Source organism: Choristoneura fumiferana, chromosome 25 (assembly GCF_025370935.1).
Source record: "Choristoneura fumiferana chromosome 25, NRCan_CFum_1, whole genome shotgun sequence".
NCBI classification, from domain to species: domain Eukaryota; kingdom Metazoa; phylum Arthropoda; class Insecta; order Lepidoptera; family Tortricidae; genus Choristoneura; species Choristoneura fumiferana.
Genome location: NC_133496.1, coordinates 4335420 through 4345146, shown reverse-complemented (window position 1 = coordinate 4345146; position 9727 = coordinate 4335420).

The window sequence follows — 9727 nt, the reverse complement described above, 5'->3', positions numbered from 1 at the left end:
GCTGGGCACAGGCCTCCTCTCAGAATGAGAGGGCTTAGGCCGTAGTTCCCACGCGGGCCCAGTGCGGATTGGGAACTTCACACACACCATTGAATTCATTCACAGGTTATGCAGGTTTCCTCACGATGTTTTCCTTCATCGTAAAGCTCGTGGTAAATTTCAAATGTAATTTTGCACATGAATTTCGAAAAACTAGGCCACCACGGCTTCAGCGGGATTTTGACATTCAGTCATTAATTTCATTTATTTTACTTTTATTAACCCCCGACGCAAAAAGAGGGGTGTTATAAGTTTGACCGCTATGTGTGTCTGTATTCTGTATGTCTGTGTGTCTGTGTATGTCTATCTGTCTGTGGCACCTTAGCTCTTAAACGGGTAGACCGATTTGAATGCGGTTTTTTTTATTGAAAGCAGGTTTTCTAGCGATGGTTTTAGACATGTTTTATCAAAATCAGTTCAGCCGTTTTTGAGATATTGAAATTTGAAGTGACAATGTCAGGGGTTTTCCAACTTTTTGTTGGTTAGGTTTAGGTTATGTTGTAATCATTCACTTATATTTGACATTAAAATTTAGGGGCTGTTTCACCATCCATTGATTAGTGTTAACTGACGGTTAAATGTGATGCCGTCTCCGTCTATTCGAACAAAACAAATAGAGATGGCACCACATTTAACCGTCAGTTAACACTAATCAATGGATGGTGAAACAGCCCCTTAGTTCGGCTTGATACCTCTACGCATTCTTCTGTCAAATGCTTTTCAAAGACGGAGAATCCTATGAGAGTTCCGTTTTTTTTCCTTTTAAAGTACGGAACCCTCAAAAAATAATGTTACTTACTTGATTTCGCAAGCAAATGAAACCTTTTAAGTAAATAAACACAAAATTCACCGACTTAGTAGTAATTTGCTACCATAAATAATCAACTCTGACTTCGACGTTCAAAAGGAACAATTAAGAACCTCAGTCAAAAATAACTCTTATTTCACGAGAGCGAAAGGTCATCTTCCTCTTGGCGTGCGAAATGGTTTTTTTTTAGCGGAAGTCTTCATTTCATTAAAGAATGCAAATTGTGAACGTGCTCGCTTTTGATTCCATTTTAATTAAATAAAGGTTAATTGTTCATTAAACCTGACGGAACACGTTAGTAAATAGTTAATTCTATCGTGAAAACCATAAAATATAATTCAAGTAGGTAAATTAAGTTATTATTTTATACTACGTTTTGCGTGGCAAAACCAATGAGGGCTATCGTTTTTTGTCTCACTAGATAGCGCACTGTTGCGTGAGGTTTTTGAGTATGGTTTTGAGAGTCTGTTATTACGGGCGTGAAAATTAAGTTTAGATTAAAATCTTATTTAATACACCTTAAAACCGTGCCATAAAAATATCGAGCATGCCACAGTGTTGCATAGTCCCCGTTTTGTTCGGAAAAAAGGGAGGACAAAGGTTTCCGAAGGACAAAACTGTCTCAAAACACAGACATTCATTGCCCCGGAACGCATATTTGCCATTAATTTCAGATATTGCAAAATATTCACAAAATTATTCTATGAACTAAAATAATTCCTTGCTCAATTCTAAATAAAAACCGCGTAGCTCACCCAAAAACTATGAGATTTGACGTTTCGGAGACCTCACGCTACACTAGCGCCTCTATTGGCGAATTCATACGCGATAGCCCTCATTACCAAGGTACGGAGTCCTGGCCGTACCTAGTTAGTTGGTTTTGCCATGCTTAGAGACTGGTGGTGTTGCAAAAAAACTGTTTAGAGGATAAAACGTCGTGACCCCCGTATATCATCATCTCTGATGTCGTAATTATTATCAGCGAAATATTGCCCTGGATCCGCTGGAACATGACTTGTTTTGGCCAGACAGTAGCAATCACAATGGATCAACAGCCATAATATTATGCAGGTTGGCAAATTGATTTCGTTCAGTATGGGCAAGTCTGTAATATTAATACATAGATTTATTTATTTTTGCTTATGAACTCCACTACGAATGGAAACAATTTTAGTTTTAAGTATTCAATAGGTACAACCGGGTTCGATTCCCTAACTGAGTACAAGTTTATTTTTAATATTATACATCGTTTACTGTCACTAAAATCGATGAACGTGGATCCTTAACAGATCTTAGTATGTCTTATAGTTTCCGAGTTGCCCATACTGACCGATCTAAGTATGCTATGGGTAAAAAACTTAAGAAGGTCACCTGTTGTATGTAGTAGTGCAAAGAATTGATATGGGATTTAAGTCATTTCTTCGAATATATGTATAACGTCGACATATCTATACGGATAGTCGGCGGATAATGTCCTGTTCCCGTATTACGAGTAGTATATTCCGTATTCGAAAAATGCCTTAAAAAGTCCGATATCAATTCTGTGCACACGTGTATTTTTAACCACCGAAGTTAATAATATAAATAATAAGTTTGACCACTATGTGTATATGTGGGTCTGTATGTGGCACCGTGTAGCTCCTAAACCCGTGGACCGATTTGAATGCGCCTTTTTTATTTAAAAGCTTAGAGCAACACGGGCTTCCTATTGGAAGCTTCTGTAGGAAGGTTTGTTGCTCTAAGTTTGAAAGCGAATTTGAAGTGTCAAAGTCGGGGTTTTCCAACCTTTTGTTGGTTAGGTTATTATCCATATACCTACCCTATACCCTGTATTGTATACTATCCTACTACCCCGTACGCAGTATGTGTTTACCGCGAGCCACTCAGAGCGTGTCACGGAATTAATTATTCGGTGCAGCCACCGAAATATGTCGATATTGAATTAACATATTAACTGAGGCACAAATAGTTCATAGGCCCTACGGAACACCCATGTGTGTGTGTGTGTGTGTGCGTGCGTGCGTGCGTGCGTGCGTGCGTGTGTGTGTATGTTTGTCACTCCTTCACGCTAAAACGGCCGGACTGTTTTTGTTTCTATCCGGCTATCTACATGTAGCTGATGTCTCGAATAACTCATAGGCTACTTTTTATTACGATATTACTGCGGGATCAGAATAAAATTGGAATCTCAACCGTTCGGACTAGAGAAATGAAATTTGACCGAGGTGTCTATTATGTAAACATAATTGAAATCCGCGATGTTATTTTTAGGTATTGCAATTAATATTTTATGCGTGTGAAGTCGCGGGTAAACACTAGTGTTACTATAAAGTACTCGTCCGAGGGTTACTGTCCCAGTAGCAGACTTTACTTTCATGTCATTCCTTTGTAATTTGTTTATAAAGGGTTGGGCACAGATTACTAATATGTAGCTAGCTACAGATAAGACAATCAATTATTGTTGTTTCCTATTATTGACGTTGTGTCGCTGTTAAATTTTACAGTCTGTGGTACTTGTTTGACAGTCGTAGGGCTTTCCACTGGTCGATATAATCATTATCGATAGTCTCCAGTCAATGCTAGTGATTTGACATTGACTTCACGATACTAACGCCATCTATCGTTATTCTCCACCTGTTAGAAACGCTCATTAAGCTTACCCAGTCACAATTTTAATAACCCCAAGGCCCCAAGCAAACCCCAATCCTTGATGGCATTTCTTTGGCAATGTCGAAGGTAGAGATAAAACGCTTTTAGCGGGTATTAAAAGAAATCTCGTTGAGCCAGAGGATTACGTTAAAGAAAAAACTCATGGAAGTTTGGCGGTTACTGAATAAGTACAAAGAGTTTTCGTCACAAAGGAAAGAAAGGGCGTTATATGCGTCACGATAAAATATATGTGAAAAGGATTATACTAAAGGATCGTTTTTTAAGCCCAAGCGTCATTTTGAACAGTTTTTCGTACATTTATGACGTAATCTAATCATACAAGTGGAATCCTACTAATATTTTAAAAACGAAAATTTGTTTGTTTGTGTAAATTTATAATATCATTTAAGGTCACAGCTCATTACGAGTAAAACCACCTGGCACCCGACCAGCACCGCCTCGACTCTCGGCGTCCACTCGTCGACAGGTGGTCCACGGGTGGACGCTGCGTTGACAACGAGTGATCCTCGCGTGGTCCACAAAATTCCTAGTAGTTGTGCTAGTAGTCACTATGGAGGCGAGATGCGGACTATCACCGAGTGAGGTCCACTCGTCGTCCGCGCGTGGTGACCTCGCGAGTGAGGCGATCCGGTGACGCTACGGAGTTGATATAGTGAGCTTGCCTTCGGAATCCAAAAGCTTAATGGTTACTTGACCTGAAATCTAGACAAAGTTCATGTATATTTCAGAATCAAATTATTATTATTTTTGTTATTTATGACGGTGGAAGCATATTTCCACTGAAAGTAGATAGTTACATGTTTAGTTTTAGTTTTGTAACTAGGGATTCGATTTGTAGCATTCGAACATGGCGGATGTAGACGATATCTAATTTTTGTATTTCTGCTTCTTTTTTGAAGTATTTTTGATAGTGTTTTTATTGCGGCGTTAACCTTAACAGTGAACAGTTTCACAAAATTTTATATTGTCGACATTTTTTAATGCGCAAGTGGTCTCCGGTTTGGAATTTTGCTATCAAGTTGCAAAAACTTCACCGTACAACGTGAATTGAAGAATATATTTATCTTTAATTTAACTGACATTGCCCAAGCCTTATGCCATTTAAAAAATAAATTTTGTAACTAAAGGACCCCATACATCTCTGTATTATTATTGTTCTTTTCATGTATTTTTTTCTTTAATTTTAGTTAGTTCTTTAACTGTAGTTTTTAAGTATTTTATATGTATTTATTTTATTTTGAAAATATTACTTTCTTTCAAGTTTCTTGCGGCGCATTCTTCTTGGGAATGATGGTCTTTCCGAAAGCGCTGTAGTTTAAAAAATGAAGTGTCAATGAGCCCATTGCGGCCTATGTACTGAATAAATTATATATTTGAATTTTGAATTTGAATTTGGATACCCATACAAATCCATATGAAGAATACTAACCGCTCGAGGCGAGGCGGTGCCGGTCGGGTATCGGGTGGCTGTAATGAGCTGTGACCTTTACATTACGTTTACGTAAAATTTTAACGATCACACTGCACCGTTCGACCGTATTCAATTTTAGAAAATATCGCTATATCGCTACTATCGATGCCAATGTTAAAGATAAAATAATAAAACCGGCCAAGAGCGTGTCATACACGCCCAGCATAGGGTTCCGTAGCTATTACGAAAAAAATAAATAATTTTTTTAAGGATTTCGTATTGTTGTGTACTGAATTTTCCAAGTTTAGGTATATTTTATACCTTAGGCTGCTATTTACTCTTAAACTCCTAATAATTCTCAAACAATCTTAGCCGCTATAATTTTCCTTGTAAATTTGATATATTTTTTACCATTTTGAATTTCAATGAAATGGGAGCGCTCGATTTCAATGAAAATTTGCACTTAAAAATTGAATATTTCGCAAACATCACTAAATAGAAAAATTGTTTTAGCAACTCCCCAATGGTTTTAGAAGACCTATCCAACGATACCCCAGAATATAGGTTTAGTCGAAATAAAAAACACCCCCACTTTACGTGTATGGGAGGTACCCTAAAAAAAATTTTTTCTCTTTTTTTTATTGTACCACTTTGCCGGCATGACTGATATGTATATACATGTCAAATTACAGCTTTGTAGTACTAACGGTCTCTGAGCTTACCCGCAGACAGGCAGACGGACAGACAGTTCCTTCCTAGTTGACTACGGGAACCCTAAAAACGATATAGATTTAATATTTTGACAAGACACTTATTGCTGTAAATTTTCTATCATTATTCAGTGGGTATTTACTTTGGGGGAAATATCTCCAACCTCTCTTACATCGTTTTATATGTCAGACTGTCACATCTGCCCCCTCGTTTCTTAAAGGTCATTCATTTGGATTTGAAAGGAAATGGATGGACAGCAGTCATGTATGTGTGAATAAGATTGTGTTGGGTGCTTACTTCATAAATCACGAGTTATTAAGAGAAGTCACTTCGTTCCATTCTCCATACAAACGTAGTCCCGGTCCCTCCGGCGAACTAGCTAAGATAAGATGATTTATTTGTAAAACATAGGCATAGGCAACAGAAATAGATAAAATTTTGTAAGTATGGACTAAACGTGGACTAAATTTATGCCTGTGGTTTTTCAGATTTTCATATAAATATGTAATATCAGAATTACAGGAGCTCAAAAGTCGACAAAAAAAAGATGTCAACTTTGCACGAGAATTACAGACTAATAAATCATTTATACAAAAATCTAAAAAACCACAGGCATAGAAAATATAATGAATATCTTGATTGTAAAATACCATTGATTTCTGTGCTAAACTTTTCGTATAATATGAGGACAACGAAACCCAAAATTCAACCGCCCAAATCTTGAAAAGCCTACAGCTATCTCGATAAAAATTACGGACGTCGTTGCGGAAGGCATGGGGGGGATGGGGGACGGGACGGCTGCGAGTGCTTATGTCACGAGCGATAAGGACAGCAATATCCCAAACGAATACCTAACGCGGCCGCTCGGCCGGCAGGGAAATTCTCTTAAGAGTCCACCCACGCCAAACGGCGCGAGCGGTTTTGTACCTCACCCCCGCGACCCCTCTGAGATAGATCGCGTGCAACCGCGATTTGTTCGTAGGCGTCATGTGACAGCAACGCGTTTTCGCGCGCAGCGCGCCGCAATACGGTAGCGCAAAAAAGCGGTAAAGTTTTTCAGAAATGTCAAAACGATCTTTTGTTATGGAGTTTGTATTGAATAGGTACGTCATAGACTGACTGCTATCACAAGGCTATGACGTTACAATTTTCCACGTTCAAACTGATTCTATTTTATGTAAATCAGACTTAGTAATTTGATTATAGACTTATAGTGTCTTTATAAATAACGGAGTATTTTTGGTTTCTAAATCAAAGTAAGAGCTCACTTTGGCAAAAAAATCTATCGAGCCAAATTAGTTTAATCGTGTTTTGAAAGCAACGACTAACTCAGGAATACGATCAAGATTATCGTAATATTTTTTTTATTACCACGAAATACACCAATTTTATATCACGTCTCTTTAAAAATAACAGTGAGTGGCGTTGGTCGCCTCTTAAGTAGTATTGAGGCGAATGGGGACCACAAACCGGAAGCTGAAGCGTTGGCAGGCCTCCCGCTAGGTGGACTGATAGAGTTGTGTGCGGGTCACAGATGGAAAGTAGCGAGTTGTGAACGCATTGGGGCGTTTTGAGGCGTTCTTTTTTTTCTTCCAGCTAATGATGTTGAATAATCTATTTCTATGGCGGTAATGTATTGCTATTATTTATTTAAATCACAATGTACCTACTTGTTAAAGATAACTTTGTTGTAGAAAAGCCATAGTGACCTAATGCCGGGTGCTTTAACCACTAGCGACACAGAAATGCAAATTGAAACAAAAACTAGCATTATTCAGCGAGTGTCCAATTTTTCATTCAGATATTAACGCTAGTGATATTTTTTTACTAACTCCTATTTTATTTATAACGTTTATATCTACTTTAAAGGTAAGTAAAGGTAAATAAAGATAATAACTCGTTGTCCGTGAACCTGCTTACTAACGCCATCTAGCGGATCGCTTACTGCACCACTCGCCGTTTCAAGATTGATGCACGGATCCAAGGGAGCGCGCCGGACGTCTTACAAAAATATGAAACAACTGTTATTCTTCATTCGCTTGACCTTTCACTTACAAAACTTGTTTTTTTTAACGTCTTGCGTTTATATCAAATTCCATCAAAATTATTGTACGAACTTTAAGTTTATTACAAAGCTTTAAAATCATAAAAGATCCTTAATTGAAGAAAGCCCTACCGTCGACACCCATCCTCATCAGGCTAGCTCATCGCCTAAACAATCGTAATATATTTGATTTCAGTAATATTCCTTCTTACAACATTAATGTTCTAGCCCTTTCCAATATCAAGTTATGCAAAACAGCCAGTTTAATTTCATGCTTCGTGAATCCTTCTATTATAATAACAAAATCATTTAAGCAAAATTATAATTCACCATTTTCGAACGTTTACTCTTGTTCTCTCAAAACTAGAATGCCAAGAAATTAAAGCCCAGACCAAACCAGGGCTTCCATCCTCAGTCGGGGCAGATATAAGTTCTCAAATCTTCTCTTAAATATTGTATTTTAGTATACATATCTCCATATTCCAGTATGTTTGTCCGTTGCCTAGTATCTACCCATAACACAAGCTTTGCTGACTTTAGGACTACTTAGATCAATTTATGTCAGGTATCCCGTGGTATTTATTTTTTTATGATATTTTTGAAAATACATATCAAGTTATTCTATAGTAAAAATCCGAGCAAAAAGAGGGTGCATAAAAAATGGCAGAAAGATAAAGTGCTATCTTAGAATTATGAAGAAAATTTAGGAATTATTGTAAATTTCCAAAGTAGGGTCACCTAATTTTAATGCCTTTCCTGTTTTCCGCACCAGGAAGCTTTCCTTTTTCAGGAAATTGCTTTTCCCCGGAACAAGGATTGTTATTGTCCCCTGACTTTTAATTGAGGAATACTGAAACTCGAAGTTGGTGTCGTGCGGGCCCTCTGACACTTATACTATTTAATACGAGAGCGAGAGGGACGGTACGATACGAACTTCGAGTTTCGAGCTTCGGAGTAGACCTTCTGCGTTTGTTTTTATGCGACTCGATATCGGTTTTTATTGCATTATTGTAAAAGGGGAATTTTGTGGGAGTTTTACGGCGCTGTTGATGTCACCGATATTAATAAATGCAAAATTAAATACTTAAGTACCTATTAAAAAAATTACTTGCTGTGCCGTCTTATAATTGTTTTATTTAGTTAGCAATGTTTTTGTCATTTCAGAGTTCAAAATATCAAAAGCGGCTAAACCAATTTTTATATAAATATAATGTATATGTTTTAGCGTGAAGGAGTAACAAAACACACACACACACACACACACACACACACACACACACACACACACACACACATACACACACACGCTCACAGTATCATACTTCCTAGTGGTGACATGGAATTCGTATCACAGTCGTATGGAATTCAAAATCACATAAAATAAAACGTATGAAAAAACCGGGCAAGTGCAAGTCTTACTCGCGCACCGAGGGTTCCGTACACATTTATAGATATGTAAGTAAACGGGAATCGTGTCTTGAAGATATTTCTCGCTTTTTCCGAGTGATTTAAACATCCAGTGTATGCAGAGCCCTACTCTTAACAAAATAGCAAAATGCAAATTGCAAAATTGCTCTTAGCAAAATGTACGCAGTATGGGGTCTGATTATATTGGTCATTGATATTTACAGACGGACATAAAAAATCAAGATTTTCAGACTTTTCTAGTTATTTGTGTTATAATAGCTACCTTCATACCAAACAAGATTACAAAGTTTGCGGAAATTTGCAGCATAAACGGCTGCATCTTTTGATTGCGTTAGCTACCTTAGAAGTTTGATTTTTTCACAGCTCCAAGGGACAGTAGACCTCAGTATTTGCCGTTGTTTTCTGTGGGGAAAATAAAATCCTCGGAGATAACTAGTTATCTAGGAAGAAAAAAAAATTCACAGATTACCAGCTATCTAGTCATGGTTATCTGTAAGGAACAAGGGAGTATTTGATATAAATTTCAGCTTGATACCTCCACGCGTTCTCAAGAAAAAGGGTCTTGACAGACAGACACACAGACGGACAAAAAGTGATCCTATAAGGGTTCCGTTTT